This window comes from Heterocephalus glaber, unplaced genomic scaffold (genome assembly GCF_053883595.1).
Source record: "Heterocephalus glaber isolate CG9 unplaced genomic scaffold, H.glaber_assembly_v1.0 deba00001608, whole genome shotgun sequence".
NCBI lineage: Eukaryota > Metazoa > Chordata > Mammalia > Rodentia > Bathyergidae > Heterocephalus > Heterocephalus glaber.
Window position 1 is genome coordinate 28344337 of NW_028258379.1, and position 23940 is coordinate 28368276.

A 23940-nucleotide genomic window follows, 5' to 3' on the forward strand; every position below is an offset into this window, starting at 1 on the left:
TCAGCCTCACGTATTCACCTGTTTCTATTCCCATGGGCACCATCCCAGCCCAGGCCTCTTTATTTCATGGCTGGATTGTTGCAACAGTTGGTCCCTATGCCTGTGAGCTATTTTATTTCTCATTTCTTCTGTGTGCTACTATTAGATTCATCTTCCTAAAACACCTCTTCTGCCATATCATTCTCGTACTAGAAAGCCTCCAGTGGCTCCCCATTGCCTCCCAAATCAGGCTCCTCGGTTTGGCCTCCACCCTCACAAAAATGGCCTTTTAGATTTATTTGAGCAAATAAGCTATTTCTTTCAAAAGAAAATACGTTTCAAGTTCCAGCAGAGTACCTCTGATTTGTGTAAAACATTCCTTATGCTGAAAATGTCAGCATCACCCTTGAGAATTCATGAAAGTGGAGAAGCAAACAAAATTAATAGTACTGTATATAAAAGCAAGCAGTTCTGCCAAGCTCACCCATCAGTTATGACACAAGCAGGACCCACACAATAAAGACCCTTTCTACCTGGTGGGGGGAAAGGAAACTGAGTCACAAAGGAAATATTCCAACTAGTTAAAATGTTGGCTACACGCATGTGTGAGCCAGAGAGCCCTGAATCCATTATAAAAATATATGTTCTGTTAGTCAAGGTAACACGACTGCTATAACAAGTTGGTTTCCAGATTTTCACAGCTTGACTTGCTAGTTATTTCTTGCTCACATAGCAATGAATGGGTGTTCTAAGGTGGGTGTTGTTGGTTAGTTGACAGCTTTCCACCACCACGTGGTCACTAAGAGTCACAGCCTTTTTCCCTCTGTGGCTCCACCACAAAAAGAATTCATTGTCAATTTAATCCACTGTTGGTCAATATGGAAAAGGCACCTGCTTCTAATGAACTTGGCCCAGAAATAATACCTATCATTGTGACTGCAGGCAAGAACAATGGCACCTGGGGGCTGGGGATTTAGCTCAGTGGTTCTGCCGCCTGCCTCAAAAGCATAAGGTCAAAAAAAAAAAAAAAAAAAAAAAAGCATAAGGTCCTGAGGTCAATCCCCAGTACCAAAAGAAAAAGAAATGAACAATGGCACCTGGTCACAGGGGTTTCAGGAAATACATCCCTGGTTATTTGCAGCCACTTCCCAACAATAACCTCATACTGTAGGAGGGAGGGTTGTGAATTCAATGGACAGCTAGTTATCTCTGATATACAGGGAGGCTATTAATATCCAGTTCAGTGGTAACTTGCTCCTCAGGCAAAATACAATCTATTCAGGTTATAGCAGTCAGGCCTAAGTCCCCTCCCCAAATAAAAACAAATATTTTCCCCAAAATCCCTTCTATTATACTACTTCACTTGAATGACTCCCATTCTCCAGATCTCAGCTCAGTCATCACTTTTTCTGTGAAACTGTTCCTGATATTTCTGTCTAAATCATAATTCTGCTCTCTCCACACTCCTAGCCTCATACACCTGCCATGTGTAACACTTACCATAGTTGCAGTTTTATATTTGTGTGTGTGATAACTCCACAAATGCCCATTTCTCCTATTAGATTTTCTTTTCCACCAGGGCAGATACATTGATTCTTTTTCTTACTAATTTATTCTCAAGATCTAGTACGGGGCAGACTTACAGTAAGCTCTCAATACATAATTATTGACTAAATAAATTACCATTCTTTTCATCATAAAAAAAGTGGAAATGTAGATCTAGTAAAAGAAAATTAATTTTAAAAATCATCAGTAAGCACTTAAGTTAGTCAGCAATTGCTGAGTTGATACTGTGTAACAAACATCTCCCCTAAATCTCTGGTGGCTTATACCAACAAATGTTCATTTCTCAATCAAAATTTTGTGAGTTAGGTATGATGGCTTGGCTTCAGGCTACACCTTTTGCCAAGATCCAGGTTATAACCACTGTCTGAGGCAGATTCTTCTCATAAGGCCAAACTAGAGAACAAAGGTTCAAAGAAATCCATACAAATACAGTTAAAATCTGAAGCATTCAACATTTTATTGGCCAAAGTAATGTGGCCACATAAGACTGGGAGGGACTCTGTTCCAGTGAATTTTGGCAAGAATATGGAGGGATGGAAAAAATGTTTAAAATCTATTACATCCCCATCTTACAATCTACCACACCCTCATCCCAACTTTTTGCTTTATGTATGTTTAAACATTATGTGTTTACATATATATATAGTTCAGACCCATTGTGTTGCCCTCTAAAGCTAGAGAGATTCTAAAGGGAAGGGGAATTGTTAATGTACGAGTTCTCATATATGTACAATATTTTATTAATTACCACAGTGACTTACAAAAAATTGCAAAAGAATCTTTCAATCTAAACAGTGTTGGAACCAGGCCCTGGCCTCATTTATAACACAACTCAAAAATAAATGAATTGTGGCTCATTAATAAGCGTTGCAGGAATAACAAAGCTCAGACTCCCTGCCTTCAAGTATTAGCGTGTCCAAGCCATTCTAGAAAACACACATATACACAAGAGCATTTCATCATCACTCAAGCTGATTCTGGTGCTTAACAAGTCTCAGAGATGAGAAGTCCTTTCATCTCACAGCAGTTTAAATCTTTGTCAGGAGACACAGAAAACAACAGGTCCTCCCTACCATGAACATTTTCCTTCAAACCCCCTTTATGTGCCTCATGAGTGACAGGAGCTGATTTTTTCTATAGACCAACAATAACTAAGTACTTAAAAGTCACAGACTCTCTTTTTTCTCTCTCTCTTTCTGCAAGCTTTCAGTGTATTCAAATACAATTCCTGCCTTAAATCTTGACTTTTTAAATAAGAAGGGAATGGTTTACTGTGATCTTAGGTTGAAGCTTCTCAGATGTCAGGGTGAAATGTGAATCAAAAAAATCAAGGAGAAAGGACATTTTAAATGCGTCTTGGAACATTCATATTTGAAGGGAGAAAATGTACTTGTTCAAACATTTATGTGGCTACATTTCCACTTCTACCAAAGGTTATAAATATGATAAATGGATTCTTCTACTGTAAGTTTCCCTTGTATTATTTTTGACATATCCATTGTATTTTGAATTAACAATCAGTTAAATTAAAAGAAATAGAACATGTGACTCAAGGCTCAGACTGATAATTATAAATAGAAATTAAGGATTTCATGCACCCAGCCTTTCTCCGTAGACGTGTACCAAGTAAAGCATTGGAGGGTCCTTGGCCCCAGACTTGGTACATAATTCTTGCCCTATAACTGTTCCACTGGTTCCTTTTCCTCTCAAAACAAACTGGGATTAGGGTCACACAATCTTCTCTTGAGTTACTGGCCAACAAAGTGATGTTATGAAGTCAGTAAAACAATCACCTGTTTTATTAGTCAGCTTCATGTTACTACAACAAAATAACTAAGGTAAAAACTTATAAAGAGTAAAGGTTTATCAGCTCACTGTTCTGGAGGCACAAGAAGGCATGGAGCCTGCACTGGCAGATGTTGGCACATAATGGGGGGACCACGAGTAGGAACAAAATGCTTATATCCCTAGCCAGGAAGTAGACAAGAGCAGGACAGACTGAGGGCCCACATTCCTCTTCAAGGGGACATGCCCAGTGGCCAAAAGATTTCCCAGTAGGCCCCACCTTCTAAAGGCTCCACCACCTCCCAGTTGTACCACCCTGGACTCCTCTCAGTGCTGTTAATTCCATCGCCTGTAGGAAACCAAGGCCGGGTATGGCCAATATCACAGATGCAGTGCCTTGCCCCATGGCTTAGTACATGTGCTCGCCATATCTCTGTGAGTAGTGTTTTGCAAAGCTCTGTCTATATAACAAGCCATCACAAAATTTAGAAGCTTAAAAAATGACAATTTTATCTCTCAATATGGGTGACTAGGTGGCCCTTCTGCTGGTCATATTTGCAACCTTTTGTGTGTTTGTGGCTAGATGACAGCTGTGTCTAGAGTCATTTGAGTGCTCAGAACTGGACCACAGAGCCTCCCTAATCCTCTGTGGAGTTTTGGGTCCTCGCCTTACCATGGGGTTTCCTCTGCAAGGCAGCCAGACTTCTTCCCTAGCAGTTCAGGGCTCACATAAAGCAGAAAGGGGAGATGCCTGCTGTTGACTGAATTTTTGTGTCTAAACCAAATTCATGTGTTGAAATCTAATTCCCAATGTGATAGTATTAAGAGGCGAGGGCTTGGGAAGTGATTAGGTCCCTTAAAAATGGGCCTTGCCCCTTCCACCAGGTAAGGACACAGCAAGAGGCACCATATAGGAAGCAGAGGCCTCACCAGCCATCCAATCTGCTTGTTCTTTGATCTTGGACTTCCCAGCTTCCAAAACCATGAGATACAAATTTATGTTATTTAAAAGCTATGCAGTTTATAGCATTTTGTTACAGCAGCCTGAACTAAAACACTGCTGGACCAGTTGAGGGTGTGAGCCCCTTTACTGGCACTTATACTTGGTTAATGCCATCTCAGGGCCAGTCAGGAAGGGAAAGTAAACTCTACTGTGTTTATTTCTACTGTGTGTGTATTTATGTATGTATGTATGTATGTATGTATGTATGTATGTATTTATGTATTTATTTATTTAATAATAGTGGGGAATGAACTCAGGGCCTTCACATTGAGCTACATCCCCTGTACTTGTTTTTCATTTCAGACAGGATCTCACCAAGTTTCTCAGGCTGGATTCAAACATGTAAGCCTCCTGTCTCAGCTTTCTAGAGTTCTGGGACCATATGTGTGCACCACTACACTCAGCTTGAACTCCCCTCTTCATGAAGGAGTGGGGAAAGGGGACAGACATACACTTTCTGGCCATTTTGAACCCATCACAGGGAGGGTTCGGGAGGACTGGTTTGTGATACTCTTCTGTGTAGAGTTTGCCTAACTCTGGTTCATTGTGCTTAGAATGCATTGTCATTCTTAGCCTGATGGTCTTCAGTACGCTGACATCACTGAGCACTTGGCCTTGCCAACTGTCTTTCCTACTCCATGCTCTCAGTCCATTAGCTGCCATTTCTTTTCTTCAGAAGATGGCAAAACATGTTTGCATATATGTGTGTGTCCACGTGTCCATGGGCATATGTGTGTGTGTATGTGTGTGGGTGTGTATGTTGTCATGAGAGAACTATACAAATGATAAAATAAATCATTCAAGGGCTAAGGGACATGTAGACTCATTTGACAATGCAAATTCTAGGACTTCAAGCTATTTTTAGAGGTAATGTTTGTTAGATCCCTAACATTTTCTAAGAGGGAAAACACTGTGAGAGATATTGGGGCATTTTAGTCAATAATTAACATGGCCTACTGGTTTTGGGAACTGTTTTGAGTGGAGAACATACTGCAGGAGGAAATTCCCATCTCGCAACCCTTTTCATCAAGCCTATTAAACTAACGATTTTATGTTAACAATGGCTTTCCCCACAGCCCGTCTGTCTTGGGTATAGACTGCCAGACATGGTTACTAAACACCCAGAGACTCAAACAATTATAGAAAATGCTATTTTTAAGTTCTCTTGTCTGGTCTCCTGGGCAATGAGCCTGCTAACATCAGACTCACAGATTCCAGAAACTTCTGTTCCAACCAGTGTGAGCCTTGAGTTTTTTCAGGTACCCTGGATGCCTGTGACCATTACTTACAGATCTCAATGGGGAGCTGTCCTTCATGAGGGTAAGGGGACTCTCTTAATCCAAGGAGGGGCTCTGAGGCAGAGGCCCTCGTGCTAACGTGCCTCTACTTCTCTCTCCCCAGTACCTGTTGGGCTATTTGCCAGCACAGCCTTGTCCAGTCCTGCTTGTGTCCCATGAGTGTGCGGTTTCCTGAGTTTGAAGGTTCTGCCTGAGTTAGGCGAAGGTTGATGCTCTTACCTACAGATACAAAATTTAAAGCTCAATGAAGTTATTCGTGCGGCATCATCTCTCTTTGGGTCTTCTTTCCCAGCACCTCGCTTGTCACCTTCAAATTCCTCCCTCAGCCCACTCTTTAAGCCCTCCCTTTTAGTTTGAGATTGAACACCCCTCAAGTGTTCTGATCCATTTCATCAGTCTCTACCACTCCCTGGTCCTCTTTCTCACAAGGCTTTGTTCACATGTTTCTATTCTCTGCCTCCACCAGCATTGGAATTGGAACTGGGGTTCAAGGCAAGACCCAGACTTCCCACCACTGATCCAGTTCTATGTATAACCATGATTAAAAAGCACCAGGGACAGATTTATAAGGTGCAAATTCAAAAGGGGACAACTTCAGTAGAAGAAAAGGTCCATTCATTCTTCCTCTGCCCTAGGACAAATGCCCTCAGGAACGGTGACCACAATTCCAATAGGAGGTGACTGTCCCCACCTGCTCCATCTTAGTAAGTGCTATGGAGAAATTCCCACTAGGAGGAAGCCTGCTCTGTCTTCCCCAGTGGCCTGGACCTATACACAAGCTTTATTTAGCAGGTCAAGTTTTGCAGATGATTAGGACAAAAAAAAGTATCAACATGTTCCTGAAAGTTATTTCTTGCAGAATTTGATTTCTCCTTACACTGTGCCCACTCACAAATAGGGTATCAGTCAGGGAAGCTACTAACCAAGAATAGTACCTTTCTTTAACATGGAAATGTGAGCTTTTCTTGTGGACAGGCTGAGTCACAGGCCCCTCACCTCCCCATGGCACGTGCCCCTGTGGAACATTCCCCCAGCTGAACCCACAAAGCCTGGGTATCCTGTGGTTTAAACACAAATTTATCTTTTTTGCTGCACCATACCATGTTCCAGAGAGGACATGGAGCAATTTACAAGAGTCATGCTATAGCTTATATGAAGATGTCCCTCCCAAGCCTCATATGCTCATAGGTGGGGCTTTCAAGGTAATCAGATCATGGGGACATGATACTCATCAGTGGATTATTCCACCAGTGAGTTTATAGCTTAATGTGATGTTGGGAGGTGAAGCCTGGTGGGAGGAGGTGGGTTACTGGGAAGATGGTCTGGAAGGGTCTTTCTCCTTCCCTCCTCCTTGATCTTTCTTTCTGTTTCCTGCCATCATGCCATGAGCTGCTCTTCTGGACTATGGACTGAAAGCTCTACAACTGTGAGCCAAGATAAAGCTTTCCTCCTTTAAGTTGTGGGTGTTGGGTATTTTGTCCCAGAAACCAGGAAAATAACTAGAACCAAATTGAAAGATTACACATAAATAAAAATTAGTTCTAAGGAAAATATAAATATAAATAAAAATAAAAGTGATTTTTTTTTTTTGACAAGGGAAAGTCAAATATACTGCCTGGAGTGTTGGTTCTTAGCCCCAGAATCACACTGGAATCACTCAGGGCTCTTTAAAAGTAGGGTGCCTGGGTTCCATCTTTCCAGACATTGTACCTTAGTCTAGCAGTGATGGTGAACCTATGGCACGCATGCGGCAGTGGGCTCTTTGTATCATTGAAAGCTCCAAAAGGTTCACCATCACTGGTCTAGGGTATGGTCTAGGTATTGGGATTTTTTTCTTTAAGCTGCCTAAGTGATTCTAGCTGAAAGCTGAGAAACGCTGACCTAAGTGTAATCCTACCATTATTAAAATGAGAGTTTAATCCTGAGCTTCCCAGGAGCTAAAGCAAGAAGGGATATCTGATGAGTTTCTGAATACAAATTGTCTCAAAGATGGGAAAGCTTTGTCTGCCTCTAAATTCTGAAAGACATCACTAACGTATGTGCTCTTCCAATGTTTTCTGTTCAATGGTGTGTATGCACAAATCCCTTGTATAGTTTATATGCCTTTGTGTGTAGTTCCTCTTTTTACTAGTATGTTATCACATTACCGATTTTAAGGCAATTTTTGGCAGACTTGCTTTAAGAGTAACCCAGAAGAGGATACATAGTAATTTTTAAGAAAAATAATGCCACTGCCACTGTCTTTGTCAGTGAAAAACTGCATTTTCAGGCTCCTTCTCATCTTTCCTTTGCATTTCTCCCTTCTTGGTTGCACTAACAATCCTCAGAACTAAGGTTAAGGATGGCTCTATAAAATGCTTTCAAAACCCTACTTAAGGAGCAGGGATGCTCACAGTAACCATGTCAGTTTTCCCTTTCCAAGGAGGACACCGGACTCCCCTGATTCCCCAGGCGAGGCTCTGTGTGCACCAGTGAGGCTCTCCCCACCCACGGTCTGGAAGGCGCTGCCCTAGACGAAGTGACGCATGACGCCGACGCCAGCAAGTTGGGGTTGGATTGCTGGATAGCCCTCATTTCAGCCCTACAGGAGCACGGAAAGGGAGCAGAACACAGGCCCTTTTTGAGACAGTTGTTCGGAACCCCTGCATTTGTGGGAGCGGGAGAGGGCGAGCTCGACGGCTGTCTCGATGACCCAGCACAGGCAGTGCGGCCTCCCGCCCTTGCCTTAGGAGGACCAATGGGTTCCTGGAGCGCCCCCTGTGCCTTGGTGGCCTGCGACTGCACTCTCATCATTTTTAAAAGACTCCACATAGGCCCGGCACAGAAAATGAAGTTGTCTCTCTATTTTGGCAAGGTTTCCAAGCATCCCCAAGGATGGAAAAGAAAAGCTGCCCGCGTCTCCTTGCTTGCATGAAGGTAAACTCCACACGGAAGAGATTGGTGTGTATTCTTCCCTGGGCACATTAAATTCGACTGTGACAACCGGTCAAAAGCTAAAATACGTCCAGACCAATGAGCAGTCACTGCCCTGAGCCAGGCCCAGCGGTGGCCAACCACTCATAGGAAAGGTTAGTGTCTGGCCCACCCGGGCCTCCGGGACCTTTCCTGCCCCTTGACCCACATCTGCTCTGAGTGTCACGGCCAGAGCCTCGCAGATCCAGCATGTGGAGCCGGACCGGCCTGGCGTGGGGAAGGCCCTCCGCATACATTTGTCCGGGGATGCCTAAGGGTGCAAGCACGTCCTGACCACCGCAGGGGTGAAGCAGGCCCTGGCTGGAGCACTGGCCGCCCTGCGGAGGGCAGGAGGATGCATCTCAAGGAGGCCTAGGCTCTGCCTCCACTTCATCCGGGGGTCTCAGGGCTCTGGGTTGCCTTCACGGGACTCCGAGTCAACCCCACCCCTGTCCCCAGGCTGAGCTGAAGATGAGAAGCAGGCGCTGACAATGCGCTAATAACCTCGAACAGTCAATGTTAACATCCCAGCTGATTAGTTAAAGTTCACCCCGTGAACACTGCTATTTGCCAGGAAATAGGAAGGATGATGGCCCCCTCACCCCTCCCACCTTTTCTCTTCTTTTTCTTTTTTAAAAACACATTCACAAGTGTTTTAATGGCTGTTGAAGGAAATTATTGTCGCGGCAATCAGGGCTCTCTGTGTGAGACGCCTTCAATAGTCTGTGGGCTCCCTCATAAGGCAGGAGGGACATTTGGATATTAAAATGCCACTGAGCTACATCTGCCAACAAGCAGCCACTAATCATCTCTTAAGGCAGCAGGGGCTGTACCCCAGGTCCCCAGCTCACCAATGTCTTCTTTAGGCGGGCTGCAGCCAGATGGTGGCTTCTTAGACAAGGACAACAGAGAACAGGGGATAGAGACGTGGAAACGGAACTGGAAAGGGGCCAACAGAGAAAGACTCATTTGCTCACCCTTCGTGCCTCAGATGAGAGCAGACCCTGCACGCCTGGCATTCAGGAAGTCCAATCTTCAGTTAAGTGGTGCCTTGGAGGAAGCATGTGGCCTCCTCACTCACTTGCAGTTATATCCAGAGATTAGAAATTGTTTTTTTAAACAAAGAAACAAAATGCTCCCAAAGGTTGAGCAGCTTCCAGAGGCTGGGGTTGGGGGTATAGTCACTGGCCCCACTGGATTCTCTCTCCTGCTTCCCCAGCTTCCTCTGAACCCCGAGGCTGACCTACCCATGGGGCTCCTTTAGCCTTGGCCTTTAGTGGAGTTTGGCCCCTGGAAGGAAGAAGCAGGAGCTAGGAGGGTGGGAAGAGAAGATGGCCAGCACATTTACTCCCCGCCCACCCCCTGCAGAGGCTTCACCAGGGACTGGCTTCCATCTTAGCATCAGCCTCCATTCCTGTCCAATATGCCCTGGATGTTGCACAAACTCTGAATTCTGACAACTGCTTTCTCCTCTACCCTTCAGGCTTATGGGAAGTGACGGTCACTTCCTCACCTCATTCACCCCATTGCTAGCTAGGTATCAGGCTGTCCCTGTGGGTCTTCCCACCCCAGCAGCTTCTTTGTAAAGAGCTCACTCTCCTCCTGTTTCCCAGCTTGCGGGTGCCATCTGTTTGCTGCCAGGCAGTGGCTGGCATACAAGTGCAGGCAGGTCTTCCTGTACCTTCCCAGGGATCTTCTCACCAAGCCTGCAATATCATCTTAACATCCTCCTTTACAGGGAGGATGCTACGTGACTCACTCAAGGTCACCCAGCTGGCATCAGGGACTTTAGGCGCCAGAACATTTCAGTTTCTCCTCTACGTTTAGGCTGTGGTTCCTGCCCCATAACGTCTTCTAGACCTCATAAGGGTCCCTAGATCCCTAACTCAATATTCTCTCAACTCTAGCTGTTTTATGAACTAAAAATTGCTTACCACTCTTTTTTCTCAAAGCACCTTTAAACTCATGGTTTCATTTGAGCCTCAAAACATGGATTTACTTGGATTCAAATCATTCTAAAACATACCAAGAACCTATCTTGCTGGGCTCTGCTGGCGGAGAACCAGAGGCCTTGTATCATACTTCAGTGTGCAGTGTGCAGTGGGTACTCAGGAATGTCATGTGCAAGCGCAGCTGCTATGGCTTAGGTCTCGAACACCCCGACAAAGTCTCATGTATAGAGGTGGGGCCTGGTTGGTAGGGGCGGGTGCCGGGGAACGTGACTTGGAAGAGTATATTCTCATCCCCGGCTCCTCCCTTCTCTCTCTCCCTTCTCTCTGCTCACTTGCAGTGAGGTGAGCAGTGAGCTGTTCACATCAAGCAGCACACAGCTTTCCTCTGACATGCTACTCTGTCATGCTGTTTCTGCCTTGGAGCCAGCCAACCACGAACTGAATCCATTGAAACTGTAAGCCAAAATAAATCTCTCTTCTTTTAAATTACAGGTATTGGGTATTTTGTGCCAGCAACAAGGAAGGTGACTAAGCCAGTGGCACTGTCCCAGCAAGTAGAACCAACATGCCTACAGCTTGGGCTATCACACTGAGTCATTTTTGGGTTTGAAAGCCTACTTTTCTATTGTTTTGTATTTCTTTTATTTTGTTTTTTGTTAGTACATGTTTGCAATGCATAATGTGTACATTCCTTGTGGGAAGTTGGTACATGTACACAAAGTATCAGTACACTGCATGTCTTATCTGTTTTAGCATAAAGCTAACCTTCCTAAGAAAGCAATCTTAAGGTACCGTAGTTGAAGGAGATGGCTTTTATTTTCTATCTTATCTTTTAAGCATCTGAACATTCCAGGCCAGCAGGCCACTCTGCTCCACAAAACCCTCAGGATCCTGTATTTCTATCTTGTCTCTGCATCGCCTGAGGCAGTGCTACTTAAAGTGTGGATGCAGACCAGGACCAGTCCACAAACTTCTTGGTAAAAGTGCACCTGAATTGAGTTGTGACAGTGACGGTGAGCTCTCTGGAACTTATACCACAATTTGACATCCCTATGACAACCAAGCACATGGCCAGAGAACGCATCTCATTGGTTGTAGACCAAAAGCTAGTTTAATGGTGAATTTAGGTTAGAGTGGAGTGGAAATCTAGCTCTCCAACACAGATAAAGAAGAACTGCCCTGGGGCCTGCTAATCTATCTGGTCACTTCTTAATTAGAATGAAAGTGGGGAATAACACAGAGGAGATAGAGCTCACATCTTGAGGTACAGCTTGGGAGTGACTCATTTCTCTTCTGCTTACAATACACTGGTGAGAACTTTTCAACATGACTGTACCACTGCCAATACAGGGGAAGGTGGGAAATGTTGCCCCTAACTGGGCAGCTCATGTTCAACTACAACTCTTTCACCATGGAAAATAAGAAGAATGGATTTTGATGGATTACTGGAAGTTTTTGTAATATGATTCTTTCTTATCATCCACTGCTAAATACAGTCAATACTCAAATCAAACCCATCTCTTCTCTAAATAAGGTTTCGAAACAGCCTTTCCTACATGCTCTCAACTTTCAGCTGGAATACAGCAGAAATAAACCGGATCAGCATCTAAAGACCAACTTTCTAGTCCTAACTATGCCCCAAAATGTCTCTGTGGTGTGGAGGAGGTTGCTTCACCTCTGAGCTTCAGACACAGGGATTCCTTCCCTTGACGGTCAGGAAGAGTGATTTCTCAGATGGATGAACTGTTGGCCAACAACTCTGTACATTAATAGCACGAGCAGCTATGGCTTGGAAAAGTGTTCCCAGGGGCTGGTGTGTTACAGGCTTGGTCCTTTTGGGAGGTGGTGGAGACTTTAAGAAGTAGGACCTACAGAGATGTCTTTGGGTCCCTAAAAGTGTGCCCTCAATGGGGACTGTGGGTCCCCAGCTCCTCTTCTTCCTGTCTCCTTCATGTCTGGTGCATGAGGTGAGTGGCTTTGCTGTACCACATGTTCTCCCACCAGGATCTGCTGCCTCAGGGCCAAAGCAATGAGGCCGGTGTGTTACGGACTAAACCCTACAAAAATGTAAGTCAGAACAAACCTTTTCTCCTTATAAGTTGCCTCACCTCAGGTTTGTTTGTTTTTTACCACAATAGACAGCCAATATACACAAAAACTAACCTTTATGAGTTACATGCCTCCACTGTTCTAAGTATATTACATGTATCAATCCATTTTACCTTCACAGCAAGCCCATACAAGAGGTACTATGACTACCTTCATTCTCTGACTAAAAACAAAAAATGAGAAGAAGAGCAAAACTTACCTAGGGTTATCAGAGTCCAAGTTCATAACACTGTTATGGAGCTTCTTCAGTAGGCAGGTAAAGAGCTTTCAGAGTGTCCCTTGAACTTCCTGAATTTCCACTTTAATTTATGAACTATCTGGTTTTAGCTTCCTGTGAGATGAAGAAATTTCTTCTGGGAAGGCGCCATTTATTTTCCACTCTCTTCTCCCTACATAACCTGTATAGCCTGACACTTTTACATAAGAGAAGTTTACTGAATGTGTGTGATGGATCCAGGTAGATACAATGAATTTTTATTGAATTTGTTCTGCTATAGTGGAAATGTCATACATTGTCCATTACATACCTGGATTCAAATCCCCTTTCTCCTAGATATCAGCTGTGCTCCACTGGGCAAATTATTTATCCTCCTAGGCTCATGGAGCATCCATTTTCTCACCTAAAAGGTGGTAATAAAGAGAAAAAAGGTTTAGTTTTGGGAGCCAAGGCTGGTTGTGGCAGCTGCTTCTGTCTCCTACACAATGGAATCATTTACAACATTGAGAGACATCACTAATGCACACCTCTCCCAGCACACACTGGTGTGCCCAGGAGAAACAAAAAACTAAGGTGCCAAATCAAGCTGTGTCGTCTGTGCTGCTCAAAGAGGGACTGTAGTGAAGGTTCCACTGATAAACACACTGACAGGCCCTCAGATAAGTCTAGAGCTGAGTAGCACTGGAAAAACCACATTTTTCTCTTTGCGAAAGTACTTGGGAATGGGGTGAAAAAGGAAGGATGAAAAAGTAGAAAAAGAAGCAGACTTCAAGAAATGGGGTTGAAAGATTTGGAAGAAGAAAGTGGGTTTAGCAATGGACCTGGGAAGAGAAAGGCCATACAGGAGTGAGTCCTCTGGTTGGAAATGGCTAAATAAATGTTACAGAGATGCCTGCTGTTCAAACTCTTAAACATGGTGCTATGACGTATTCCCAACAGTCAGTAAAGTCTTCCACATACAACTGCCTTGTGTTAATGATATGCACTGGCATGGTTGGGAGTGGGTTCCACACTGGGATGATGTGATCAGGAACAGGACGGCAGTGTGAGAAGCAAGAAAATCTTCAGTAATTCAGAGAAGCTTGAATCCAGGAAAAAATAAGAAAACATTAACCACCACCCTCATTCCCCCATAAAGCCTATTGAGATTGAAGGAACCATGGCTGCCTATAGCTGCATGAGGAGCAGCATTTGAATCCATTTGATTTGAATCTCAAAGGGCAGGGGCCTCTGCTGACATCTTAGTATAGTAACATCCAAGACTGATATCCAAAACCTTTAGCAAGAGGTAGCCATGGGCACCAACCATCAGGATCGGATGCTGCTCTGTGTACCATTGTGGTATGGGATCAAGAGCAGAGCTGCCAACACCTAACCCATTTCGGAGCAAAAATACAATAACATATGTATAAACGCAGCATTTGTGGGTCCTTACTAAAATGCTAGTATCTTCTCCTTCCTCTCAAGGAGAAAAGGCCCAACAGGATTGAATAATTTGGGGGGTGGGGCTGAAAGAGAGCACATTAGAATTTGAAAAGATATCCACAGTTCTGCCATCCCCTATCCCTGCTACTCCAGGTGCGTTTTGAAGACGGAAGGAAGGAAGCCAGGAGACTGAGGCATTAGGGGGAGGAGATGCCCTCCCTTATTCTTATAGACCTCCCTATTCCTAAGAAGAGAGGAGAGCCAGGCTGGGGCTCCAGCAGCCTACAGAGAGAAAATGGATGCCGGAATTACATGCTTTACCCCCAAAGTTAGTGTCAAGAGATGAGTCCTTAGGGTTTCAAAATGTATTTATTTAAGAAATCCAAAATAGTTTAGGCAAAAAAGAGGACTTATTGGGTCACATAGAGGAAAAGTACCAAGAGTTATAAGGTTTTCAGACTCAGTAGGGTTCAGGAATCCTCTGGGCACCACTGGCCTCCATTTTGACTTTACCCTTTGGCTCCATGTAGTGACAAGATGGCTGTGGATCACTCAGCCTGTATCCTTTATATTTACGTCACTGTCCCATCCTTGAACCAATCACTGTAGCCACAAGAATTAAATGGACTAATTGATGGTGCTCTTGTCTGGCTCCTGTCCCATCTCTAACTTCCCATCAACGTATTCTTCTTTCCTACTCTGTCTCAGCCATGTCAGCCTCCTTGCTCCTCCATCTCAGGGCCTTTGCTCTTGTTCTTCCCTCAGAACTCTGTGTAGCTCCTTCCCACATCTCCTTCAAATCTTTGCTCAAATGTCACCTTCCCAGGGAGACCCCTTGGATTTCAAAATTGAATCCACACTGGTACCCTCACCCTTGCTTGTTTATCCAGAACACATTTAACCATCAGACAATTACCAAAGCAATGGGTACATAGACAGCATATTAGTCTCCCTCCCCTTCACACCAGTAGAAAGTCAATTCCATGAGGCCAAGGGCTTTTGTCCACCCTCAGGCCTTTGAATAATGACGGGAATATAACAAATGCTCAATAAATTGCTGAATGAATGAATGAATGAATGATGAGGTCACAGGGCCCAGATCTGGGAGGTGAGTAGGGACCCCACTCAAAAGCCAGGGATTAAGGTCAAGGTCAAGGAAAAGTGGGTGCCCTAAGTAAATGGAAGGAGAGGTAACTATCTGGAGGAGAGTGACTGCCAGCTTGACCTCCAAAACAGAGCTCCAACTCCCCTTTATCTCTGCGACACAAACAAGCATCTCTCTCTGGCTTCCACCTCAGAGTTGCAGCTCCAAGCAGTGCTCCCTGTTAATGTGGCACCTCTGTGCACACACACACGCCACCCTCCCACACCCAGCCCAAAGCAGCCCAGGAGCAGGAGTAGAGCTCGAGTCCTCCCCTTGTCCACCAGGGCCTATGTGGACCTGGATGTTTCAGACTTGGTCAATCAACCCCAGTCCCTCGTTTCCTCCTCCCCTCCACTCTGCTCCCTTTTGTGCCTTTTTGCATGACAATCAATAGAGGCCAGTCTTTGGGAATATTATCAGAGCCTGATTGCAACCTCTAACATTGTAATCCATGGGGTTTCGAGGAGCATTAATACATCCCGGATAAATTAATTCAGTGTATAAGTAAGCGCTTTGAAGCTGGGTGAATCGCTAGGCTTTTGAAGCTTCAGCCCTGTTTAGATTACTTGATTAAAGTGGGTCCAAAGCTTCGGCGATCAATGTATTTTGCTTAAGAGCAATGTTGCTACAGAAGCAGATTTAATTGTATCTGTGGTACCCTGTGTTGCAGATAGCTCTTTAGAATATAATGAGATATTACAGAGCCAAAAACCAAGGCTGGGAGGGAGGGAAGAGGGACACTTATTCAAGTCACCAACCTGGGAATGCAGGGGACACATATTTGTAAGATGTGTGCATAAATAATTCTTGAAAGTGAGAAATTGGAAAAAATAAAGATGGCAGTCACTACTTATAAAATCTTGGCATTCATGACATGGGAGGAAAATCTCAGTTATCTGGCTGTTTTGAGGATGGATTCCTGGGTTGTGACTGAGGCCCTAATAATGTGACATTTTTAGAATGACAGGCTGGTACTTCATCAAAGTCACTGTGGTTAATGAGGAGGTTGACCTGTCAGCCCCCACAAGGCAGGAGACAGGCAACATCTCCAACATCAAGGGCATTCTGGTGAGTCAGCTGCCAGGGACTAGACAGATGACCAGAATCGCTGGAAAGAAAGAAACATGTATGACAGTCCTACTGTGTGCTAACTATAGCTGAAGGAGCTTACATTTTTATATTTTATTTCATTTACTATTAAAGGAATGCTATTGCATGGATGCTACTATGACCATTTTACTGGGTAGGCTGGCTGGGAAGGAAGCAAAGGCAGGATTTGGGTTTCTCCAATTCTCAAAGTCCTATTCTGCCAATTCAAGTTTCCACCTGGCCACTAACTACCTGTGCAAACATATGTATGTTATTTAACTAGTCTGAGCCATAGTTTTCTCCATTATAAAATGAGGGGGATTCTAAGTTTCCCTCTGACTCAAAATCTTTGGTCTAGAACAACTGTACCCTGAAAGTCAAGCAAACTGTTCCAGTCTGCAACATCAGCCAGCCATGTGGTGGGGTAATCACTTCACCGTCTGTTGTGCTTACCCATTTATAAAAAAGGGTACTGATTCCCACTCAATTTGGGGGAAGCAGCAAATGAGATATCAGATGAAGGAGACTTTTAATAATTTGTAGATATCACAAAATGAATTATTTAAATATTTCAATCAGATGGGCCTAAAGCTCGTCTCTTTCAGAGGAGCAGGAAACTATTATGTCATCCCAAGCCAGGTTGAGACATGGCAGAGTTCAAAAACCAACTAGTCAAGCAGAGTCCTGGACCCACCAACAGTCATGGCTTCCTCAGATATTGAGGTTCATACCTCAATTCTGAATCCTCCACATGAGACCTGGGGGTCTTGTGACTTTTCCTTTCTAAACCAAGACCAATTTTGGGGGGAGGAAAGGCTAGGGCAGGAAGAGGCATGAGGAGAAAGACCACCAAGAAACAGCTGAGGAGAGGCAGCCTCCCCAACAGCTTCCCCTGGAGGCGGTCTGGGCATCAGACACATCCTTCCCTTCACAGCTTGCAGCAGCTGATAGAGTGTGGGGGCTCCAGAAGCCTCTATCCCTTAAGTTTTCATGTCAAATATTTTTATTTATGTTGTAACAAAATGACACAGCGCCATATGCCCATGAATCAGACCCAGTACAGACACTGCAGATTTGCCTCCCAGAGAGCTGAGCTGAGAACAGGCTTCAGAGAACCCAGTGGAGGACATGCACTGAACTCCCTCACCAGAAGCAAGTGTGGGACTTGTAGTGTTTGTTTTAAGCTTCTTAAAGTGAGGGTAAAAGAGTGAGCCAGTCTTTCCTGTGATCTCATCTAATCACATTCAGTGTTTTAAGAACTTTATTTGGGGGATCAAAGACCTGAAACCCCTTTCAGAGGTTGGACTCAACACCATTTTTGACTCTCTGGTAGTACCATTGCTTCCCACTGTAGAGGCTGCAATTACCAGCCTTTTCCAAACTCCCTTGCAGCTAGGACAGGGGCACATAACATTGGCTCAACTCATCAGCTGTAGCGATGATTCAAACCAGAGTTTGAATCCAGGGCTGGCAACATGAGGAAGCAAGAACAATACAAGACACAGCAAGATGGCATTATGGGGGCTGGGATGGCAGTCATGCTGTGGATGGTATTCATGCTGGTGGTGTTGGTGATGCCAGCTGTTGTGTGTGGTACTTAACAGTGGCCAAGCAACTGTCCTGCAATCCAATGTTGCAGCATTCCTGGGGAAGTGCTCCTGTGTGCACAACTTAGCTGGATCTTCAGCCTCTTCTGCTCTCCTTGAATTCATCTCCCTATGGTTTGATATGTCCCCCAAGTTTTGTGCCTTTGCAAGTTAATGCCTAATGCAAAAGTATTAGAAGATGAGCCCTAATGAGGTGATTAGGTCATGAAGGCTCTGTCTTCATGAATGAATTAATGCCATTATCATGGAAATGAGGTAATTATCTTGAATCTGGGCTTGTTATAAAGCCAGTTCAGCTCTCTCTTACTCTTGCTCACTCTCCTATGATTTGTTGCATATTTACCTTCCATTGTGGATTATGGCAGCAAGGAGAACTTCACTAGATTTAACTCCTCTGTCTTGGACTTCCTGATTTCCAGCTCCATGAAGATGAATATATTTTTGTTCATTATAAATTACCTAGTCTCAGGTATTCTGTTCTAGCAGCAGAAAATGGTCTAAAACACATTTCTTTGGTTTACATTTCTAAGGCTTCCTCTTAGGAACTCTGACAGATACAGAATGGAAGTTATAAAGCTAGGACTAAGTGCTGGCTCCTCTGAAGCTCAGTAAGATTGAGCAGTTGGATCAACAACCTGAGCCTCACTCTTATACACTCAGATAGGTGAGGACAATCTTGATGCAAAGATGGCCTATAAAATGTAGCTCATGCTAAGTGTTCAATGAGACCTCAGTTTTGTCTTCCTGCCTCTACTCCCCATAATCTTGCCCATTGGTGAAGCTACGGACCTCATAAAGTGTCAGTGTCCTTCTCTTTAAAATGGCAATAACACTAATATCTGTGACATTAAGTCTAGTAAGGATTAAGTATTCCATGTAAAGAGTTCAATAAAGCACTGGGTCTAAGTCAGCACAAGAATAATTTTACACAATGTAATGTCTTGAACACTCTTCCAAAATGAATTCATGCAAAGCTAATTAGGCTTTCATGCTTACTTAAAACAATAATGTACTTGCCACCCACCCTGCATTGAAAGTACATTTTAAAGCTGGTATTAATTTTTCACGTTTTACCTCTTTTGAGCTTTTCAACTACCTTTACTCACTACTCTAAAACAAAATACTATAGACTCAATAGCTTATAAACATCAGAGATTTATTTCTCAGGGTTCGCCATCTGGGAAATCCAAGGTCAAGGCACCAGCAGGTTCACTGTCTGGTGGTAGTCCACTTTCTTGTTCATAGATGGCACCTTCTCACTGTGTCCTCCCATGGTAAAAGAGGAAAAAGAGCTCTCTTGGGCCTATTTTTTAAGGGCACTGATCTGACTCATGAGAGGTCCACCTTCATAACTTAATTACTCCCAAAGCCCTCATTTCCTAACACCTGAGTGGGTACAGATTTTAACATGGATTTTGGGAAGACACAACATTCAGACCATACCACACCCTATTGTAAGGAAATTACTCTCATTCCTGTTTTGCAGAGCTAACAGCCAAGATTTAGAAAACAATGACTTACCCAAGGTCAGTGAACTCAGAAGCCCAGGGCAGGATTAGAAGCCCAGGTATCTTTATTCAGTATCTTTCCTGACACAGTGTGGGCTCCAGTGGTTTCTGCCCTGATGGTTTCCTGGAGCCCATGGAATCTACTTACAGCTGAAAGTAGCTCTGCTCCTGGGTTTCCCAGCTGGAAACTCCCTGTATTTGCACAAGTTAATCCGAGTCGGTGCTTCTTGCTTGCCTCCAAGTGTTCCAACTGGTACAGGACTATCACCACTAAAGTTGTCTCCATTTATTTCTTCCACTTGACAGCCACCCATTGAATTACTGTGGTGTGCCAGGAGCCATGTTGAGCTCTGGGCATGCAATGATGAGTTGGATGTGGTCCTGCCTTCACAATGCAGCCACCCCATGAGCTGGCGGTTGACAGATGCTCCTGCTTCTGTTTTCTAGACTAGCAAACCATTCTCAGAGAGACTGAAGGACTTTGCTCAGGGTCATAGCAGTTTAGTGGCAAGGTCAAGGAAAGAACCCCAGCAGAGAATTTTCTACAGAGGATATTACTTCCCCATTGGAGGCCACAGTTGACTGATGAGGAGACAACTCAACCACAAGTCTCTGGGGTTGCCTCTACCCCTTGGAATCCAATAAAGGCTGAAAGAATAAATAAGTTCCAGACAGGCTTAGAGGAGCTCACATGAATGATAAAGCCAGAATGAGTTATTACGGGGCAAGTCAAAAAGGCTCACATCCCTAACCTTTAGAAATTGACTTCACCGGAGGCAACTACTGTGTTCTTCCCTGAAAGTATCTCTTGCTACTACTGTCAGAGACAGAACAAAGGAACAGACCAAACTATTATGTTCTCATTTAGTGAGTCTTATATTTCAAAGGTTTTGGTCTTTACCTCCCTCAAGAAATAGGATCCAAATGCCTCAGAACTTACAGTCAGGAAACTGAATCCCTTGTAGGATAGAAGGAATGGTAGGGGCAAAAGAGATTTGCTCCTGAGGTGAGTCAAACAAACACAGAAATCCCCTACTTGGGCCTTTTCTTCCAGCCCCAGAGGTAGTACCTATAGTTGGAATGAGAACAAAGAAGGAGGTTGTGGAGGCACAAAGGCACAAATCACACCGGCTAGCCATCACCATGGTAACAGCACAGTGAAGCTGTGAAGCTGGGAAGAGGATGCGGCTACCATCGCCATTTTCTGCCTCACAACCTGAATGGCAGCCTCTAGGTCACAGGGAAAAGTGGAAACAGAGCTGTCTAAATACCCAGGCTCAACTTGGTCCTGAGGCACCCTTGTGTCCGTGTCACTTGGCCCTCTGTCCCTTCTCCAGACTCTCTCAAACATATTCCTACAACAGAAGTCTCCTTCCTTCTGTCACCCAGAAATCAATTAGAGACTTACTTTTCAAATTTACCCTTTCCCAGAATATCTCAACAGAATGGAGCCTCAGGTACCATCTATTTCAGGCCCTCCTCCCTATATTTCAGAGAAGAGGAAATCCTGGCATGTCACATGACTTGCCAAGGTCCTATGTTTGGTCTGTGACCAGAACACACCTTCCAGGCTTCTGACAACAATCTGTAACCTACATGCCTCCCATTTTTCACACTGCCAATAAAGCCCATTTGCAGAGCTTATCTTCTCTTTCTTCCCTCCCCAGTTCTCCTTACAGACCAAAGAAAGAAGCCAGGGCCCAAAGGTCTCTCCCTCCTACACACATCCACTGTGTTTCTTGCCAGGGTTGGGTGCAGGGTGGGGAAGGGCAGCTGTGTCCACTGCAGTATTTTAAGAAAAGAAGCCAGGTGAAGAAAGACATCCTAGACAACAGCACAGAATTGCATTTTCAGACCTTTAGAAGAACTCTAAAACAAAAGGCAACTATGGGTATTTAGATTTTAATTCATTAGAATTAGTTTTAAAACATTTCAAAAATTTAAGAACGCTCCATTTTCAGGGGTTTTTTTGGGGGGGTAAAATAATGATTTCCATTTCTTCCACCCTCTTTTCATTACTCATAGAAGGCCTGGAAGCTCATTTAATCCTTACAACAATCTCAGGAGGTGAGTGTAATATTATCCTCACTTAGTAAATAAAGAAACTGAGGCCGAGAGATTTATTCATTTGCTGAAGATCACGTGGCTGGTGAGTAGCTGGAGTTGGAAGGAAAGCAGCCTTACAATACCCCACACAAACAGAGCAATGTCATGTGACAGGGTGAGTAATAGCCTGGTGACACTTTGAAGGGAAGGAGTCAAAGATTCTCAGGGTTGAAGAACCATTGAGGATATCAAGACCTATTTCCCATGGCAATTCCAAGTCCCCATTTCAGATACTTCTATGAATCAAGAATTTCTGCCTTCTGTTAAGTAAAAAATATGTCCTCTTGCTAGGGTTACATACTTGGGACTAATGCCATTGTCAAAGGCAGGAAAGCATCCAGGGTTGCAAGCCCAGATTGAGACTCCCAGTGAAAGCTCTGTCTTTACTATTCCTCTTTTTAAACACCTGTTCAGAGGTCAGGTGTTCCTATATCTAGGCTTCATATTCCTGGGATGAGAGGTAGAGGGTATCTAACCCAACACCAGTGACTACACCCTGAAAGAATACTGCTGCCCACCCATGCACATAGGCCCCCATTCCTGATTACCTGCTGTCTGTTACAGGAAAGGCCCAACAAGGCAGCAGAGGCTTATCCTGATGCACAACCAGCAGTCTCCTTGTCATCCCTAGCGTTGCACAAAAATAAGCAGACACTGGCGAAGCAGAATTGGGCCACATGCAGTGATGGACTGAACCAGTCTGAGACTCAGCTGGAACACCTCCCTCCTCTGGATGGTGCCTTTCTTTCCAGTGCACCAGAGTTCCTGCAGCCCGGTCTGTTTTGAGAATAAACCCCTTAGCCATCACTGGGCTGAGCCTCCTTCAGAACTTAAGCTCTTTTGGTGAAATGTAGTTTTGGACTCCATACTCCAGCACCTCCAAGACTGGGGGTTCCTTGGGGGAAAGAATAAAATCCTATTTGCCTTTAGATTTCTTAGATTAAATATTTATCAAATTTGAGCAAATATTTATCAAATTTAATTTGATCATCAGCCTAAATCTTGATAATCTTTAAAAAGATGTATTTATAAAGGAGAAAATCCAACATGGAAAAGCAAGATGAATGAGGAAGCATAAGAAAGTATAATTTAAGACTTGGAAGGGGTATTAGAGATAACTGTCCCAAACATGGCAACTGTGGGTGTAGGATTTCTGTTTCTCTTTCCATGTCAGACATTAATAATCAATCACTGCATTTCTTCTTGATCAGGCATTACTAGTCAATCACAGAGGTCTTTCCAACCATCCAGATTCAGTTCTGGACTAAGCTTTCAAAATATTCTCAACACAGTGCCCCACTTCAGTACAGTTGATATTTGAATTTAAACCTAATCCCATCCCTAACTTCTTAATTAAAGATGAGGTGGCTGGTACCCAGAGATTTGCTTCAGGTGGTTAGTTCCAGGCTAGGTCCATCTTCTGATGATGTACCCTACAGCTTCCCATAATGATTTCCAAATGTGAGGACCTTGTAGGTAAGAAAGTAGGCAGAGTGGATGGACAATAGCAGGTACTAAATGACTGCACAGAACACCTGTGCAAAAACAAATCCCAACTGTCTGTATGTGACCCATAACACCAAGATACAAACCTCAAACACGCAAATAAAATTTATTTTAAAGAAGAAAGATTCAAATTCATTATTTCATTATAGTATATGTTTTCAAAAGCAATGGATGATCACTCTAGAAAATTTGAAATCCTCTGAAAATATAAGGAAGTAAATGAAAACCTTCTGTATTCCCACTTCTTGAAGAAAACCACTGTTGACATTTTTATGTCTTTGGAGAGAGAAGGTATGTATGAGCATGAGTACATAAACACATGCATGTTTTAACAAAATTGGAATATATATCTGTGTACACACACACACACACACACACACACACACACACACACACAGATGCTGATCTTTGCTACTGAAACCTTCTTGTTGTGCCCAACATTGCTGTTACTCATATAGTGATACAAAGGAGATGTTGGATGGAGATGTAGGTTCAAGCATCTGCGACAGAGGCAGGCACGTGCTGCTGCCTTGCCCTTCGATACTGCTGTATTTCCCTTTCTAGAGCCATTTAGTCAGAGTTGCATCTTAAGATATTAATGTTTTAGCACGTTAGCCAAGGACATTTTAAAACACAGTCATCACTTGATCTCCACAACAGATTGACTCCAGGATTCCCCTTGGGTACCAACACC

The 23940-nt window shown here is 43.9% G+C and overlaps 1 long non-coding RNA gene across 1 annotated transcript in view; it reads right to left on the bottom strand.

Annotated features, from left to right (window-relative positions):
* Nucleotides 1-9551, bottom strand: part of LOC110345963 (uncharacterized) — a 52522-nt gene extending 42971 nt beyond the window's left edge. The window contains exon 1 of the long non-coding RNA XR_002389674.2: nt 5738-9551. This is a non-coding gene — a long non-coding RNA (uncharacterized LOC110345963). The remainder of the gene's footprint in view (nt 1-5737) is intronic.
* Nucleotides 9552-23940: the final 14389 nt, after the last annotated feature.